General features: G+C 45.8%; 1 protein-coding gene and 1 non-coding gene across 3 annotated transcripts in view; both read right to left on the bottom strand.

Annotated features, from left to right (window-relative positions):
- LOC129546845 (F-box only protein 17) overlaps positions 1–17,060 on the bottom strand; it is a 32,120-nt gene extending 15,060 nt beyond the window's left edge. For both annotated transcript variants that reach the window (XM_055412208.2, XM_055412209.2), the window contains exon 1: positions 16,896–17,060. The gene's annotated coding sequence lies outside the window, so the exon portion shown is untranslated. The remainder of the gene's footprint in view (positions 1–16,895) is intronic.
- Positions 2,808–2,914, bottom strand: LOC129547412 (U6 spliceosomal RNA). Its single transcript, XR_008684085.1, has one exon. It is a non-coding gene; the product is annotated as a U6 spliceosomal RNA (small nuclear RNA).
- Positions 17,061–19,685: the final 2,625 nt, after the last annotated feature.

Raw genomic sequence — 19,685 nt, 5'->3', positions numbered from 1 at the left:
GGAGACAGGCTTTAGCAACTAGAGTGTATTTTGCCCCCAGGTGGTTATTAGTTGCATTAATAATTAGCTGCAATTTACAAGTGAGTCCACCAGCTTGCCCGGCATGGACATGAAACTCATCAGAGCCTAGTTCCCTGGGTCAGCTCTCCTTAGAAATGTGCTGATCACTGGTGAGTGGGGGATTTCTGGACCTGAGAGTGGTCCCCTCATGCCACGAGGGCAGCCAGACTTCACTGGGGAGCAAGGACTTTCAAGTGATGTACTGTATGAGCCCTGGGTATTCAAAATGCTTATCTGTAATGCTCTTCTGAGGACCATGAGGTGCCTTGTAGCCACCATGTCCAACCCAGCTGAATGCCAGCTACTTGCTGGGTCAGAATGGCAGGTCACTGCGTGCTGCCAGGGTGTTCGGATGTGTGTGTGTGTCTGGTGGGGAGGATAATTGTATTGGTTGTCACAGTGACTGGGGGATGATACTGGTATTCAGTTTCCAGGGACCTGTGATGCACAGCAGACATCCTCCCCAAATGGCTATAACAACATATCTGATCTGACATACTCTTTTCCAGGACTTGACCATTCTCCATTCACACCCCTCCCCTTGACATGGGCAGGCCTTTGGGACTGCTTCACCTTTTCAGAGCATCACAGAAGTGACGTTGCTAAGGGGTTGTGGAGGTTGTGTTGTCTGGGGATGCGTGCCTGGGGAGACATGAGTCCAGTGGTGTGCTCCTAAATGTTTAACAACGGGCTCTTGGACTTCCCTGGGGGTCCCGTGGTTGAGACTTTGCCTTCCAATCCAGGGTGTGCAGGTTCGATCCCCGATTGGGGAATCCGTGAAAGACATGGTTTTCAGAGCTTTTGGATTTAAGATTGTAGCATTTGTTGATTTCTGTGGTGTGAATATACTGTCCATGGCTGATGGCAAACTACCAACATGATGTCTCTGAACTTTGGAGTTGGAAAGCGCTGTCCACAATGCTTTCCACAATGTTCACTGGTGTGAACCAGTTCCAGCACACCACCGCCTGAGTCACCTGTGAGTCTGGCTGTCCTGAAGTCGTCACAGTGGAGAGACCACAGGAAGATACACACATATATACATACATATATATGTATATATATATGCTTGGGGAGCCTCAGCTGTTTGGGTCTTCCCATCCTAGGTGCTGTTGGCTCAGTGGTAAAGAATCCACCTGCCAATGTAAGAGACCCAGGTTCGATCCCTGGGTGAGAAAGTTCCCCTGGAGGAGGGAATGGCAACCCACTCCAGTTTTCTTGCCTGGAGAATTCCATGGGCAGAGGAGCCTGGTGGGCTACTGGGGTCGAAAAAGAGCTGGACACGACTTAGCAACTGAACAACAACAATGACATCCCCAGGTGCTAGACAGGGAAGTTAATGAGCCCTCAGATGACCCAGCCCCAATCACTGCCTGATGGGACCTGCACAACAGCCCCTGAGAATTGCTCAGCTGAGCCCAGTCAGTCCCTGAGCCATCAGAATAATAAAGGAATGGGTACTGTTTTAAGTCACTGCATTTTGAGTGGTCTTTTATGCAGCCCTTGCGAAATGTAACGGTGGTCAGTGACTTGTATTTCAGGGGACAGGTACTACTCACAGAGGATGACCAAGAGAATCCCAGGCAGGACTAAAAGTTCCATTTGGAATGGATAAAGGTGTGGTCCATATATATAACAGGATATTGCTCAGTCATAAAAAAGAATGAAATAATGTCATTTGCAGCAACATAGGTGGACCTGGAGATTATTATTCTAAGTACAGTAAGTGGCAAATGGCATGTAATATCACTTATATGTGGAATCTAAAATATAACACAAGTGAACTTATCTATAAAGCAGAAACAGACTCACAGACATAGAGAACAGACTTGGGGTTGCCAAGAGGGAGGGGAATCAGGGAAGGAGGGATTGACAGTTTGGGGTTAGCAGATGCAAACTATTATAAATAGAATGGGTAAACAAGATCCTGGGGTTTCCCTGGTGGTCCATTGACTGTCTCTGTGCTCCCAATGCAGGGGCCTAAGTTCGATTCCTGGTCAGGGAACTAGATCCCACATGCTGCCAAATAAATGATACATAAATTTTAAAAAATATTAAAAAAACACACCAAGGTTCTAATGTGTAGCACAGAAAACTATGTTCAATATCCTGGGATAAGCCATAATGGAAAGGAATATGAAAAAGAAGGTGTATGTATGTATAACTGAACCACTCTGCTGTACAGCAGAAATTAACCCAACATTGTAAATCAACTATATTCTCTTCTTTTTTGCGTTTATTTTTTTCTTAAATCAACTATATTTCAATAAAATAAGTTTTTTAAAAAGTTCCATCTGGGCAGAGGTACTCATTTGAAAGTTGTTTTTTTTCCTTCCTGTTTCTTGATCTAAAGTCAGGTATAGTTCATTTGTGAAAATTCATCAGGCTGTACAGTTTGTTTCTAGAAGAGGTTTACTGGAAACAATAATAACAATAAAAACAGAGGTGGTAATCCATGGAAAGGAACCAAAAGATATCCAAAAGGCTCTCCGCAAAGTTATCGAACAAAAAATAGGATGAGGACGATGATGATGATTTTAAAAAGTGAAAGTGTTAGTTGCTCAGTCATGTCCGACTTTTTGCGACCCCACACACTGGGTAGCCTGCCAGGCTCCTCTGTCCATGGAATTCTCCAGGCAAGAATACTGGACTGGGTTGCCATTCCCTTCTCTAGGGGATCTTCCCCACCTAGGGATGGAACCTGGGTCTCCCGCATTGCAGGCAGATAGATTCTTTACCATCTGAGCCACAAGGGAAGCTGCTTCACAAATACATGAGTCATCCTTGCCCAGGGGGCATGCTAGTCTTCTCTGTATCATTCCAATCTTAGTATATATGTGCTGCCCAAAGCCACCACAAAAGGACTATTTTTAAATTCAAGAACCCTTGAAACTATTAAGAGGTGGCTTCTCTCTTTCCTTGGTGGTTCCTCGAATCGTGTAGGGCCTTTTTATACTGACTGGAAATTTTTGCACAAAAATACCCCCATGACTCAGTGGTAAAACCATTGCCATGGTATAATAAGCATTATTTTATGACTATCTTTGATGATCCTGGGGACTAACTGGGCTCAGTCACATGGTTCTCAGGGGCTCTTGTGCCGTGGTCCTCAGGCAGAGCATGGCACTCGGTCATCTTCTGAAAGTTCGTCACTCCTCTGCTCAGCGCTGAACCAGGGGACTCTCTGGCTGGGAATTCCCCAGGCAGTTCCCCATCTCCACATGGTCTCTCCCGCTAGCTGCACACTTTTCCCAGAGTAATTACTCTTGATGAAGATCCAATAGTATCATTTCATTTTCACAGCTCATGATTCATTAAACTATCTTCATTTTATATAGCGTTTCTGAAAGAAATTTTATTTATTATTCTTATTTGTGGCTGTGCTGGGTCTTCATTGCTGCTCGGGCTTTCCTCTAGTTGCAGAGTGCTCTAGGGCTCAAGGGTTTCAGTAGTTGCAGCTCCCAGGCTAGAGCACAGGCTCCATGGTTGTGACACACGGGCTTAGTTGTCTGGAGGCATGTGGAATCTTCCCAGATCAGGAATCGAATCTGTGTCTCCTACACTGGCAGGCAGATTCTTTACCACCATGCCACCTGGGAAGCCCTATAGTGTCATTTTTACTTGGTTAATTTTCTTCCTTATCTTTGTTAATTTTATCTTTATTAATTTAGCAAGCATACGTCCATCGATTTTGAAATTACTTTTATGATTTGATCAACTATTAATATATTGGGACAACTTAGGTGCAACCACTGCTTATTTATTATTTATTAATTTTTGTTGGCGGGGCCATGTGGCATGTAAGATGTTTAGTTCCCCCACTAGGGATCAAACCCTTGCCCCCTGCAGTGGGACTGCAGGGTCTTAACTGCTGAACCACCGGGGAAGTCTCAACCTTTGTATATTTATAAATGTATGATTGTACTTGCTGTGGTATTTATACATTTTTGTACTTGAAGTGTCATGTCACTAACTTTTGTTTTATGAATTTGGAATACTGAACAACAGCTGCTGTGAACGGTAATGTTTCAGTATCAGTCTAAGAAAATACACAGGCACTGTCTTTGTCTCCCTATCTTAGGAGTCACTGTATAATTATTTGAGCGTTTCTATATGCCTGAATTGTTTCAGAATACAATCATGGGGGTAGAAAAGACTCAACTGTCAAAGATTCAATATTGGTAAAGCCTATTAGGATCCTCTGCTGGGGGCAGGGAGTGGCTGAGGGTTTCTAGGACTCTAGGCTGCTGCTCCCAGCAGGACAGCTGGTGGTCAGGACCTCCCACTATGGAGGCAGATAATCCAGGTTCAAATCCTGGTTCTGGGCTTCCCTGGTGGCTCAAGGGTAAAGAATCCACCTGCCAAGGCAGGAGACACGGGTTCAGTCCCTGATCAGGGAAGATCCCAGATGCCTTGGAACAACTAAGCCCATGCTCCACAATAACGAGCCTGTTCTCTAGAGCCCATGCTCTGCAACGAGAAGCCACTGCAATGAGAAGCCTGAATGTCACAACTAGAGAGCAGCCCCTGCTTGTTGCAACTGGAGAAAAACCAGACCAGCAACAAAGACCCAGCACAGCCGGAAAAAAAAAAAATCTGGTTCTGCCTTTTCTTGGGCAGGCCATCACTTTGGCATGTTGCTGGCCTCTGAGCCTCAGTTTTCTTGTCTGTAACGTGTGACATATGACTAACTGTTGTGTCTCAAGGGCTGGATGTGAGCAGTGAAGGTGAAATATCCTTAAGTCATGTCTGGGACTCGGGAATAAGTAAGACCCAATGTCATACAGGAACTAATCGGATTTCACTCTTTGGATGAAGATTCGGTGATCTGAACCTAGTGAGAGGCCCTTTGTGGATCTCCCTTGGGGAGAAGGAAATGGGAGAGGCGGGTGGGCACATGTCCAACTCATCTCCCTTTCAAAACTCCTGCCAACTACCTAGGGCACCCATGTTGAACTCCTCAGGGAGAATGTTTGAACAAGCCACCAAGCCAAAGACAGGAATTACCTCCAGGAACACTTCACGGAGATACAGTGTATGCACCGGGATAAGCGAGGGAATCTCAGTGGTGGGATTTGGGGCACATTTCTGTGGTTCTTCCCTGGTAGCTCAGCTGGTAAAGAATCCTCCTGCAATGAGGGAGACCTGGGTTCGACCCCTAGTTTGGGAAGATCCCCTGGAGAAGGGAATGGCTATCCACTCCGGTATTCTGGCCTGGAGAATTCCATGGACTGTATAGTCCATGGGGTTGCAAACAGTCGGACTGGACTGAGCGACTTTCACTTTCTGCTGTGTGTGCATGCATGCATATATTCCATTTATATATGCCCAAGAGTTTTATTTCCCAGAAATTTTTAAAAATTAAAAAAAAAATACATTCACGGATGTCTAATTTACATCCAATAAAACGCAAACATTTCATGTGTATAGTTTGTGTTCTAACAACTGTATGCAATGGGACAACCATCCTCATAAACAAGAGGTGAGACATTTTACTCTATTTTTTTGTCACTAGAAGTTTTCTTTTCTAGAGTTTCATATAAATGGAATCATATGGAGTGCAGTTACCAATTTACTGCCTCACAGTTCCAAGTTGAGAAACTGGAGTTCAGGCATTTAAATCTTCTTCCTTTGCCGGCTGCCATGCTAAAGTTTGCCAGTAGAGGGAGCCAGAGAGGTGTTGCAGGAGGAAACAGTTTTGCTTCTAGCTTCCATACGCGGTTCCCCAAAGGCAGGCAGCTTTTCCTGCCGCATTCAGAAGGGTGTAGGCTTCTCCAGTGCCTGGCAGTGAGGAGCACCCCTCAGCCAGCACCTTGCCCCGGCACCTACCTCAGCTGGTTTCTTGGCTGACTGCCTCTGGTGACACTTCCTTGCGAACTGTTTTCCTGAGCATCCTTTATTAAAGGACCGACTTCTGGTAAGTTCCAGAGAGTGGATTTCCAGCAAGTTACACAACCGGAGCACCAAAGGGACTCCTTTGCCCTTTAGTGAGCCATGTCTTAGTGTTCTCCCAAAGCATCAGGGTCTGGGGACTTCCCTGGTGGTCCACTGGCTTAAGGCTCCGTGCAGGGAGCCAGGGTTCAATCCCTGGTCAGGGAACTAGATCCTGCATGCCACAGCTAAGACCTGGCATAGCCAAATAAATAAAAATAGATGTCAAAAAAAAAAAAAGAAAAGAAAAACCCCAAAGCGTGAGGTTTTCTGGGACTGCCAAGGTCAGTCTGGAGCTGACACCTTTCTCAAGCTCTCTATCTTAGATCTTAGGGGTAGAGGTTGCTCCCTGTATTTGCCATTTTATATTCTTTACCATTCTCTTTATTTCTCAGCAGCTACTCCTTCTAACTCTAATCCCCTGCTATGATAAATAAATCTGTATATTAAACATTCTCCCTTCAAATTACTGTGTGGTTTCTGTCTCTGGATTGGACCCTGAGTGACAACCATAGGATGCACCCCTGTGTCTTCCTCCCTTTAGCAGAACACTGTGTGATTCAGTCACATCATCGCTGTATTAATCGCCAGTTCACTCCTGTTTATCACTGAATAGTATTCCATTGAACAGATAAACCACAATCTGTTTACTCACTCGGCAGGATGGACATTTGGGTTGTCTCCAGCTGTTATGAATAAAGCTTCTATGAACATTCACATTCAAGTGGTTGTGTGGACATATGTTTTCATTTCTCACGAGTAAATATGTGGGAGTGGAATTCTTGGATCACATGCTCTTTACGAGAACGCACCCAATCATTTTTTTCAGCATGACTGTGCACCCCCATCAACAGTGCATGACAGCCGCACTTGCTAGCACCTTGTGAGGTCAATCTTTTCAATTTTAGGCAGAATGGCTTCCGTGTCATGCCTCGGAGAGATTTTCCGCTACCTGACATTCTCCCTCATCAATTTTAACACTTTAGTCTTGAACGGTGGTGCCGGTGTTGTCTCTATTTTATTTTTTGGCCACACTGTGCCACTTGTAGGATCTTAGTTCCCCAACCTGGGATTGAACCTGAGCCCTCAGCAGTGAAAGTGCCCAGTCCTAATCACTGGACTGTCAGGGAGGGAAGTCCTGCCAGTGTTGTTCCTAACCTACAACAAATGGTTACAGAAATATCATCAAGAAACAAGATTGAGACTTCTCTGGTGGTCCGGTGGCTAAGACCCTGTGCTCCCAATGCAGGGGGCCTGGGTTCAATTCCTGGTCAGGGAACTAGACCCCATAAGCCCCAACTAAGAGTTCACACGCTGCCGCAACTGGGACCCGGTGAAGGCAAACAAGGGCTTTCCAGGTGGTGTTAGTGGTAAAGAGCCCACCGGCCAATGTAGAGAGGCAGGTTTGATCCCTGGGTTGGGAAGATCCCCTGGGAGAGGGCATGGCAACCCACTCCAGTATTCTTGCCTGGAGAATCCCATGGATAAAGGAACCTGGTGGGCTGCAGTCCATAGGTTTGCCAAGAGTTGGACACAAATGAAGCGACTTAGCATGCATGCATGCAACCAAATAAATAAAAAATTAAAAACAAATGAAATATATAAGCAACAAGGGTATATTGTACAGCACAGGGAATTATAGTCAAACAAACAAAAATCCCCAGAAACAAGGTTGAAAATTTCTCGCTCTTTAGAATTATTTGCATGTACAAAGATTTGGCATGTCTTCTCCTTCAAGAAGGAAGACTAGCTTTAGCTAATCAGGGCCTGCACTGGCCTGTAAGAGTCTTTAGGTAGTTTTTTTTTTTTTTTTAAGGCACCTCTTCTGGGTGAAGGCAAGCCTGGGGTAGCATGACCTGGTGACTGGAGCAAGGCATGGATTTGAGTCCCCACTCATACCACCACCCCTGGCTGGCCTCACAATTACAACAGCTGGTCCTGTGCTGCGTGCGTGCTAAGTCACGTCCAAAACACTTTGTGACCCTATGGACTCTAACCCGCCAGATTCCTCCATCCATGGGATTCTCCAGGCAAGAATACAGTGTGGGTTGCCATGCTCTCCTCCAGGGGATCTTCCCGACCCAGGTATGGAACCCGCGTCTCTTATGTCTCCTGCATTGGCAGGCAGGTTCTTTGCCACTAACACCACCTGGGGTTCTGTCTCAAAGTGAGGTGGACGGGGTGCAAGCCAACAGGGAGTGGTGGAGCCTCTGTCAGTCTGGAGAGAACAGCCCAGCGTGGAGGCCGTTCCAGCACTCACTCTGGCTGACTTACTGCCCAGTAAGTAGGAAGGTGGGCCTAGTTTGGCCACATCTTCCAGTTTGTCAAGAGACTGGAAATCCCTGTGTTTATGTGAAATCACCCAATTTTTAAATGTTAGCAGTGCATTTAAAGGAAAAATATTATTATAGCACAGTGTAGGCCAGAAGAGACAGATCTTCAAACCCAGGAACTGATTGGGGATGATCTTTTGTGGCTTCTGTATTATTCCCATTGATTGTCACGACATGAGGAAACTGAGGCCCACAGCAGTCAGAAGTGGAGTGGCATGGACTTCCCTGGTGGCCCAGAAGTTAAGAATCCACCTTGCAATGCAGGGTACATGAATTCAATCCCTAGTGGGGGAACTAAGATCTCACATGTCTCAGAGCAACTAAGCCTGTGGGCCACAACTAGAGATCCCATATTTTGCGACTAAGACCTGATGCAGCCAAATAAATATTAAAAAGAAAATATTTCTTGGATATAATATCAGAAGTATGATTTATAAAAGAAAAAATGGATTAATTAAACATTATCAAAATTTTAAACCTTTGTACTTCAAAAGGCATTATTAAGAAAATGAAAGACAAGCTACAGATTGGTAGAAAATATTTGTGTATCACATACTTGATAAAAGACTTGAATCTAGAATATATAAAGAACACTTAAAATTCAGTAATATGACAAATCAACTGAAAAACTGACAAAAGATTTAAATAGATATTTCACCAAAGAAAAAATACAAAGGACTAATAAGCAAATGTGGGCCTCCCAGCTGGCACTAGTCGTAAAGAACCCACCTGCTAATGCAAGAGACGTGGGTTCAATCCCTGGGTTGGGAAAATCCCCTGGAGGAGGCCATGGCAACCCACTGTAGTACTCTTGTCTGGAGAATCTCGTGGACAGAGGAGCCTGGCTGGCTACAGTCCATAGGATCACAAAGAGTCAGCATAACTGAAGCGGCTTAGCACAGCAATAAGCACGTGAAAAGATGCTCAACATCATTAGTCATGAAGGAAATGCAAATTAAAATCACAGTGAGATGCCACTTCATGCTCTCTAGAATGGCTGCTGTCCAAAAAATTGGTGAGGACAGGGAGAACCCAGGACCCATATACACTGCTGATGGGAATGTAAAATGGTAAAGCCTCTTTGGAAAAACAGTTTCTATAAAAGTTGAACATTAAAAGAAAAAAAAAGTGAAATATAAACTTACCATGAAATCCAACAATTCTTTTTTTTTTTTTAATTATGCATTTATTTATTTTGGCTTCAAGGAGTATGGGATTCTAGTTCCTCAACCAGGGATGAAACTTGCGCCCCCTGCATTGGAAGCTTGGAGTCTTAACCACCGGAAGTTTGAAACACAGCAATTCTACTATTAGGCTATCTACCCAAGAGAAATGAAAAGGTATATCACACAAAGACTGATTTGACTGCCAAAGTGCTGCTGCTGCTGCTGCTGCTGCTAAGTCACTTCAGTCGTGTCCGACTCTGTGTGACTCCATAGACGGAAGCCCACCAGGCTCCCCTGTCCCTGGGATTCTCCAGGCAAGAACACTGGAGTGGGTTGCCATTTCCTTCTCCAATGTGTGAAAGTGAAAAGTGAAAGTGAAGTCGCTCAGTCGTGTCCGACCCTTAGCGACCCCACGGACTGCAGCCTACCAGGCTCCTTCATCCATGGGATTTTCTAGGCAAGAGTACTGGAGTGGCTTGCCATTGCCTTCTCCGTGCCAAAGTGCACAGCAGCTATATATATATATGAAAACAATCCAGGTATCTATCAACTGGTGAATGGATAAACAATTCTCTCCATACAGTGGATTACTGTTCAACACTAAAAGGAATGAGGACTCCCCTGGTGGTGCAGTGTTTAAGAATCTGCCTGCAAAAAAAAAAAGAACCCGCCTGCAGGGGACACTGGTTTGATCCCTAGTCAGGGAAGATTCCACAAGCCATGGGTCAACTACTGAAAACTCCTGCTGCAACCACTGAAGCCCCAGCACCCTAGAGCCCCTGCTTAATGGCAACTAGAGAAAGACCATGCACAGCAAGGAAGACTCAGTGTAGCCAAAAATCAAAACAAAACAAAACAATAAAAGGAATGGAGTAATGGTGCAAGATACAATGAGAATGAACCCTAAGACAGCATGCTAAGTGAAAGTGCTGGACACAAAAGGCTACATATTGTATGATGTATCTGCATGAAATGTCCAGAAAAGATCTATCTAAATATAGGGAAAGACGAGTAGTTGCTGTGACTGGGCATGGGAACAAGGAGTGACCAACTAGGCACAATGGATATTTTGGAGGTGATAGAAATGCTCTAAAACTGTCGTGCTGGCTGCCAAACTCTGAACATTCACTAAATCATATACTCAACAGGGCTGAATTTTACGGTATGTAAATTACTCCAATAAAGCTGTCAAAAGAAAAAAAAAAACCCAAACCCTGCACACTTTGCAGTTATAGTGTGTAAGACTTAAATAGGGTAATAGAACAGGCTATAGATGTAATCAGCCTTGATGGTGTGAAAGCAAATGCATTACTGACAAGAAGGGAAAGGAGAGGTGGGGGAGGGGAAGCCAAGACACTCTCTCACTCAGTATCACGGGAATCAAAAGTTGCCAGAATAAAAAAATAGAAGTGAAGCACAAAATTTAAAGTCTAAAAGGTAAATAAGAAATGATCTTAAAAAAGTACAAGTGTTAAAATTAGTGGAGTGAATACACATTGAGCGAAATACCATCTTTCATAGCTGGCAGTAATGGATGATTTTGAATTCCTCTATTTCTCTGTCATTTTCACTGTCATCACCTTCTCAGGTATCCAACTGCCTTCGGAACCACAGAATGGGTGAGATGAGAGGCAAAGTTACTTGGATTTTGGTATATTCTAGTTTAAACATCATGGACATCATGTGTATTAAAGAATGTGCTTTTATAAAAAAAAGAAACAACCAACCAACCAACCAATAATACAATGTTACCATAATTTACTTACAACCAGTGAGAACTCCCATACACACCTGATGAAAGTAAAAATTGGTGCAACCACTTTGGAATCTAGTTGGGGATATTTTTTTTTTACTGAAGTTAGAAAAGTGCCTTTCCAATAAGTGAGCAATTTGACCCTAAAGCCAGGAAACATACTAGAATATTCATGACAGCATTGCCCCTCATAGCTCCAACCTGGAAATGATCCAGGTACCCACATAGGGTGTATAAATGAATTAAGGCAGTCATAGAATGGAAAACTAAGTAGCAATAATAAAGAGTTAACAATAAGTAACACAACAGCATAAAGGGACCTCAAAAGCATAATTTGGGGTGAAATTTACCAGAGACACAAGTCATCCAGAGTGTGAGTCCCAGGATAATCAGACAGTCAGGGTGGCCTGGGGCAGTCCTGATTTACACCTAGTGTCCCAGGGTTATTAGGGTAAATATTATCAGTGACCCCTATCACTTCCAAAATTACCTGGTCTGAAAACTGGATGATAAATTATATTCTCACACCAGTGATTTTTATAAAGTTTACAAACAGGCTAAAATAATAAATACTATTTACGAATGTACATACAGGTACTAAAATAATATATATATATCAGTTCAGTCGCTCAGTTGTGTCTGACTCTGCGACCCCATGGACTGCAGCACGCCAGGCTTCCCTGTCCATCACCATCACTGGTGCTTGCCCAAACTAGTGTCCATTGTAACGATGATGCCATCCAACCATCTCATCCTCTGCAGTCCCCTCCTCCCGCCTGTGTATACATACATATAAAACAGGCAGAAACTTCCCTGGTGATCTAGTGGCTAAGACTCTGTGCTCCTAATGCAGGGGAAAGTGTTAGTCGCTCAGTCGTGTCCGACTCTCTGCGACCCCCATGGACCATAGCCTGCCAGGTTCCCCGTCCATGGGATTCTCCAGACAAGAATACTAAAATGGGTAGCCATTCCCTTCTCTAGGGGATCTTCCTGATCTAGAGATCGAACCCAGATCTCCTGCATAGCAGGCAGATTCTTTACCATCTGAGCCACCAGGGGGCTTGGGTTCAATTCCTGCTTGGGGAACTAGATCCCACATGCCACAACAAAGATTGAAGATCCTGTGTCCGACAACCAAGACCCAGGGCAGCCAAATAAACAAACACTAAATATTAAAAAAACAAAACAAAACAAAAAACCACACACACGAAACAAAATAACCAAGCAGGGAAACGAGCATTATAAAAGTCGGGATGCGGGTTCCCTCTGTGGGGAAGGAGGAGGCTACCAACCAGAGAAACATCTAGGGGGCTGGCAATGCTCTCCCTATTGGCCTGGGTGCTGGTTATATACTTTGTTATATATTTCATGTACTTTTCTGTATGAGTGTTATATTTCACAATTTAAAAAATTATTAATGCTATCAATGAACACCATGATTATTTAAGTCAAAGAAGGGAATAGTCGAATTGCATCTTAGTACAGATTAACAGTTCACATTTGTTGATGCTTTCCTGGTGTGAGGCACCCTGGGAAATTCTTTATGTGCATCATCTCATTCCCTGGAGGCAGCACTGACATTTCTGGGGCATCACAGGCCAGCCAGGGACACTGGTTTTGGGAACTGCTGGTGACAGCCTGCAGAGGAAATGGCACTGGTGAGAGTTGAAACTTTGTCAGTTGCATATTCAGCCAGCCCCGGGTTAGCCTCAGCCCAAACTCAAACTTTTTCGTGAACTTGGGCAAATGGGTTTCCCTCTCAGCATAGATTTCTCCTCTGGAAAATGGGATGCGAATGTCCACATGTCATCTCCAGGCTTCCCTGGTGGCTCAGTCAGTAAAGAATCTGCCTGCAATACAGGAGACCTGGGTTTGATCCCTGGGTTGGGAAGATCCCCTGGAGAAGGAAATGGCAAGTCACTCCTGTATTCCTGCCAGGGAAATCCCATGGAGGGAGGAGCCTGGTGGGTTAGAGTCCATGGGGTTGCAAGAGTTGGACACGACTGAGTGACTGAACCACCATCACACTCCATAATCCCTAAATCCGAAAGCTCTGAAAACCAAGTCTTTCACAGACCCACGTGATGGCAGACCTGCCTGGAACTGATGGAAGATTTTATTTATGATATGAACATGCAGTTCACTGAAGAATTACCGTGTGTTTGATTACTCCCCAGTCCTGCTAGGGATTTTTTTTTAGAAAAATATTTAAGTAGTTATTTATTTATTTTTGGCCGTCCTATGGCTTTGTTGCTGCACGCAGGCTTTCTCTGTTTGCGGAGAGCAGGGGCTACTCTCTGGTTTCAGTGGCAGGCTTTTTATTGTGGGAGTTTCTCTTGTCGTGGAGGAGCCCCACGCCTTGTCTTGTCTAGGTGTGGGGCTCCGGTAGTTGTGGCTTGTGGGCTCTCGAGGGTGGGTTCAGTAGCTGTGACGCACAGGCTTAGTTGCCCCTTCACAAGTGGAATCCTCCCGGACCAGGATCTAACCTGTGTCTCTTGCATTAGCAAGCGGATTCCCAACCACTGGACCATCAGGGAAGTCTACCCCGATAAGGATCATATGTAATACACAGGATGGTTCTTTGTGACTTGCCTCATATTCAATTCCCAAATGCAATGAATAGCAAAAGTTTTGGCTAACATGCTGTGGACTTGTAGTAACTCTCACTTCCCATGGAGAAATTAAACAAGATCAAGGCTGGTCTTCAACAAGTGTTAGCTGCCATTGTGACTGCTGTGACAATGATTAGCAGTCAAGGCCAGCTATGCGACTGGAGTCTGCGGCTGCACCTCCTTATGTCAGAATCATGTAGTCACTGAAACCATGACTGGAGGAATGTGGGTTAAGGGGATTCGTGCCTGCTGCTGCTGCTGCTAAGTCACTTCAGTCGTGTCCGACTCTTTGTGACCCCATAGACGGAAGCCCACCAGGCTCCCCCGTCCCTGGGATTCTCCAGGCAAGAACACTGGAGTGGGTTGCCATTTCCTTCTCCAATGCATGAAAGTGAAAAGTGAAAGTGAAGTCGCTCAGTCGTGTCTGACCCCTAGTGACCCCTAGCGACCCCACGGACTGCAGCCTACCAGGCTGCTCCATCCATGGGATTTTCCAGGCAAGAGTACTGGAGTGGCTTGCCATTGCCTTCTCCAGGATTCGTGCCTGGGAAGGAACAAAATACAGCAGGACACAAAACTGCACCAATGGCAAGATCAGAGCCATCTGGTGAATTTTAAAAAAGGCAAAAAGATGGACTTTCCTAGTGGTTCAGTGGTTAAGAATCTGCCTTTCAGTGCAGGTACGCAGGTTCATCCCTGGTCGGAAAACTAAGATCCCATATGCTTCAGGGGCAGCTAAGCCTGTGCACTACAATTATTGAGCCCCAAGAGCAGTTATGATCTTATGCATAATTATTCACAGGTGAGCTGACCATAGTTGTTAAGAAAAACCCTTCACAAAATACTAACAGCTACTGTTAACTGAACACTAAATCCTCCAGGCATGTGAAAAGTTCTTTCCAAGATCTCACAGAAGTCTCACCAACAACCCCATGAGGCCGGTGCTATTTTTCAGCTGGGGAAACTGAGGCTTGGAGGAGGGAAGCAATCAACCCGAGGTCACCCAACAAGCAAGGGGCAGATTGGGATGGAGGAGTTGTGCCACTGTGCATGTTTTCATCTCTGAGTTTCTAAACTTTTATCTTACTTTCTTTATTTTTTATATTTGTTTATTTTTCTGTCTCAATGCATTTTATTTATTTATTTTTATTGGAGTATAGATGCTTTACAATGTTGTGTTAGTTTCTGCCGATAAATCGTCTTTGTCTATCTTCCCTAGATGTCACCATAAAGAAAAGCTGAAAATATAGTTAAAATGGATATCTCTGTTCCATATTTTGCCATACTTGCTTTCTCTTTCTCTTTTGACGAACTATTAAATACCTGAATATGCATCTATTCTTGCCTGGAGAATCCCATGGACGGAGAAGCCTGGTAGGCTACAGTCCCCGGGGTCACAAAGAGTCAGACACAACTGAGCGACGGAACCGAATGAAGCGGAAGAAAGAATAAGAACCCTGAGGCTGGTGGGCTTCCGTCTATGGGGTCGCACAGAGTCGGACACGACTGAGGTGACTTAGCAGCAGCAGCATAGGTCTATTATCTCTCAACCCACTAAGAGAGATTCAATCTGCCATCTAATATTCAGTCTATGAACACTTTTTCTCATTGTTCCAAGGTCTTCTGGAACTGTATCTTCCGAACAAAGACACACTGCTGGGGGTGCTCGTTTCTCTCTAATCTCTTTTAATCTAAAAGACTGTCCCTGGGAATTACCTAGCAGTCCAGTGGTTAGGACTCCAAAATCTCACTGCCAAGGGCCAGGTGTTTTTGGATACCTGGTCTGGGAGCTAATATCACCAAAACAAAATAAAAACAAAAAACACAGCCCCGGGCTTTTCCATTTAGGGAAAAAATAAGGCAGTCTCATTTATATTTGATTTGTGAACCATATGTATATCTTGATTGGATTGAAAAATTAGCATTTAAATAAATATGAAAACTTTATTAAAAGGAGAGTCAACAGATTCTATATAAGTATATAGAATATACAAATAAATATAGATATGCTTAAAGAAAAAGAAACAAAAGTTTAGAAAAAATTATTTCTTTGGAGAAGCTAAAAGGAATGTGATAATACAGGGAGGAGAGAAACCCTGGAGGCAATAAGCTTCTGTCCCCATCTATTTTTAGCAAAAGATTACAGACATCGTGTAAAAGTTGATAAACTAACAAATAACAATGAAAGAATTTGCTTTAAAGATTTGGAAGGAACTACCAGAGGAATAAAGAGCAAAAAAGGTTTAAAACGACACACCACGGATCACAAGTTACTTCTGCCATTTCTGAAAAGTAATCTAACAAAATTTAAAAACTGGCTGCGGGGGAGACTGCGCTTGTTTAAAGGATTGATATTGCATGCAAACCTTTGTCTTTTGTACTTGTGTCACTGGGACATTAAAAACAGATGTTATTGTCTATTTTAAAAGTAGATTGGTAATACTATAGTCTTTCAAAATAGCGGTAAACAGCTGCCGTCTAAAGTTGAAGGATCAAGACCTGGAACGTTAACAAATATGACCGGTCACAGAAAAGTTAACTTAGAACAAAGTTTAAATTGGGTAGAGCGGCCGCAGCTAAAAACAAACTGTGCCCAAGTTGCTAAAGCAAGAAACGGTGCTCTAAGATCTTCCGATTCGTAGATTTTCCTGCCAGCCAGAGGACACAAAAAGCAGACTTGGTCAACAGTGGTCCGGCCTTTCACCAGATACTGTGAACACGTGTTGGTGGAGTACGTGGTGGGTGGGGGTGGTGTTTAATAGTGGCCTCCTCAGACCAGCAGGCGGCCGGAGAGGCGAGGGCTTCAGAGGACCGGTTTTACAGCCAAGCCCTTTTCCTACGATCTGGGGCTTTCAAACGTGCGTTCGTGTAACTCTGGACTTAAAGGGACAGAAACCGGGAAGGGGTGTTGGGGCGCAGGACTCCAGGGACACGCCACTCAGGGCCGGGCCTGGGACGGAAATCCTCCCCGGGGCGCCCCAGCTGCGAGTGTGGACGGACACCGGTCCCGACCTCGGTCCCTACCTGTCCCGGCGCTCACCTGGCGGCCTGCTCGGAGGTGGCGGCGGACTACGATCCCCTTCCCCACCCTGCTCTGAGAGGCAGTCCGGGGGGTGCTCCTCGGGATCGGCCCCGCCCAAGGAGTCCCGGGACCCTCTGGGAGGGTGGGGGTGGGGGTGGTGGCGGCCGAAGTCTGGAGCCAGGGGCTGGAGACTGAAGTCCGGCGGGCAGGCGGGCGGCTGCGCGGAGCCGGAGCGGGGGAGGGGCGGGGTCTGGGAGGCTGCAGGCGGCGGGGGAGGGCTCAGCTGCCGCGAGGCCGGCGGGGAGGAGACCCAATCCCTGCGCTCCCGGATTTGGGGGCCTGCTCATCGCTCCTTTGGAAAGTCTATACTTTCTCCACGTGGTTACCTGCTGCCTAGGCGCCTCGCGATCTAAGACTGGGGTGGGTCGGTGGAGGCGGCGTGGCGTGGTGGGGGAGGACATTCACCGCAGGCATCACCAATGGAAGAATTTTGCCTCCCCCGCGGAGCCTCCCGCGGTGGGAATTGTCCCGTCTGCCCCCACTCCCCAAATTTCCCACTTTCCTTCTTATTCCAGCTATCTTGAATGGCTTGAAGCGGTTCCGGCTAGAGATTGAGGTCTAGAGGTGGCAGTGAAAGCGCTGAATCCTAACCACTAGACCACCAGGGAAGGCCTTGGCCCATCAGCTGTGTAGAAATGAGTTTCCACATAGAGACGAAAAGTATTTTTTGGAAGAAAAAGGGATAGACACATGGGAGGGCCAGATGGGGCATTTCTTCCAATTTGGCCAATCATCTTGCTTTGCCTGGTTCTGAGTCTGTATTTGGTTTATTTCAGGGTCTTTCTGTCTGCAGGGGCTTGCCTGGTGACTCAGACGGTAAAGAATCTGCCTGCAATGCAGGAGACCTGGGTTCGATCCCTGAGTGGGGAAGATCCCCTGGAGAAGGATATGGCAACCCACTGCAGTATTCTTGCCTGGAGAATCCCATGGACAGAGGAGCCTGGCGGCCTACAGTCCATGGAACCACAAAGAGTCAGATGCGATTGAGCAACTAACACTCCCATCTGTGCCGCAGCTTCTCTTAGCCAAGATGGATTCCATCGAAGAGGCCTAGGGCAGGCTGACATCACTTACCATGAGGTGACGCCCCCTGCCTTTTGACCTCCGAGGAGCCTTTCTGCGTATGTGTAGTTGAGAATGTCTCCTTGACTTCAAGAATGAGGAACATGAGGTCTTTTATTTCTTATCTGGGCAGGGCCCAGCTCTTCTCTGGCTTCTCATCTTGGAGGACCTGCCCACAGGGGACAAACTCTGGCTGTTCAGACTGGGTCCATCTATCTCCTGCCTCACAGCCACATGCCTCCAGCTGCCTCCAGCATTCGCATCTCTCTCACCAGCTGTTTCCGTTCCGTTCCGTCGCTCAGTCGTGTCCGACTCTTTGCGACCCAGTGGACTGTAGCCCACCAGGCTTCTCCGTCCATGGGATTCTCCAGGCAAGAATACTGGAGTGGGTTACCGTTTCCTTCTCCAGGAGATCTTCCCGACCCAGGGATTGAACCCGGGTCTCCCGCATTGGAGGCAGACACTTTAACCTCTGAGCCACCAGGGAAGCAAATAGATGAGCTGTGACTCCAACCCTGAGCCTGGTGAAAAACACCTGGACTGAAGCTTCTGTCTGCAGGAATTCTCTGCAATTACGTTGGGTCCCCAGGGTAGTGTCTCAGAAGCCCAGGCTTGTTCTTAAGTTGAACATCTCTGCCACACAAACTCGTGGGGCGACAACCTGGTTGATGCTACATTAGAAACCCGCCCCTCCCCTAAATTGCACGCAAGAGAATTAATCCGAGTTTCACAGTAAGGATGGGACCAAGACCCATTTCTCGCTTGACCTCTGCCGTTGCCCTCCACGGTGATTTTTTTTTTTTCTGATTCCCCTAGATGGTGTGCACACATTCAAGGACTGACCTTACACATCCTAGAGGCAGCCTTCTGAACTCCAGGCCTCTTGTGCATGCGTGCCAAGTTGCTTCAGTCTGTCCGACTCTTTGCAACACCATGGACTGTAGCCCACCAGGCTCCTCTATCCATAGGATTCTCCAGGCAGGAATACTGCAGTGGGTTGCCATGCCCTCCTCCAGGAGATCTTTCTGACCCAGGAATTGAACTTGCGTCTCTTATGTCTGCTGCATTGGCAGGCAGATTCTTTACCACTAGTGCCACCTGGGAGGGTACTAGGTAATCATCAGCAATCCCAGTTACCCCAGTGCTCAGTCTTCATAGGCACTATGGGACTGATAGAATGTGTCTCTGTACTTAGTACAATGTAGGTGCTTCTGTCTCAGGGCAGAAAGAATTCAATGAGAGGCAGAGTGACAGGTAAGGAAGGAGTTTATTAGTATAGGAGGCTTGAGTGCTGCACTCTGAGAATTTAGTGGGCTCCAGTTTTATAATCAAAGGAAAAGTGGGGAGGGGGAGAAAACCACCTTTTTCCTCATTCTTGAGTAGATGTCAAGCTTCCATCATCAGCTCCTCCTTCATGTCAGGTAGAGTTTTCATGTCCCTACCTGGTCAAGCCAGCCCTGTTCTGGCACAATGGAAATGAGCAAAGAGGCGGTAACATATGCTAAGAATAGTAAATCATCTCAGGTTTCAGTATAATGTCACCCTTTCCTTATATTTTTATTTTTGGTGTGCCCAGAGGACCATTTCCTAGGTATTATTAGCTTACTAACCTCATGTGAAGAGTTGACTCACTGGAAAAGACTCTGATGCTAGGAGGGATTGGGGGCAGGAGGAGACAGGGACGAC

The sequence above is a fragment of the Moschus berezovskii genome, chromosome 22 (assembly GCF_049115385.1).
Source record: "Moschus berezovskii isolate FMDL1 chromosome 22, NW_MosBer_1.0, whole genome shotgun sequence".
Lineage (NCBI taxonomy): Eukaryota > Metazoa > Chordata > Mammalia > Artiodactyla > Moschidae > Moschus > Moschus berezovskii.
This window is presented reverse-complemented; position numbering and strand designations above follow the sequence as displayed.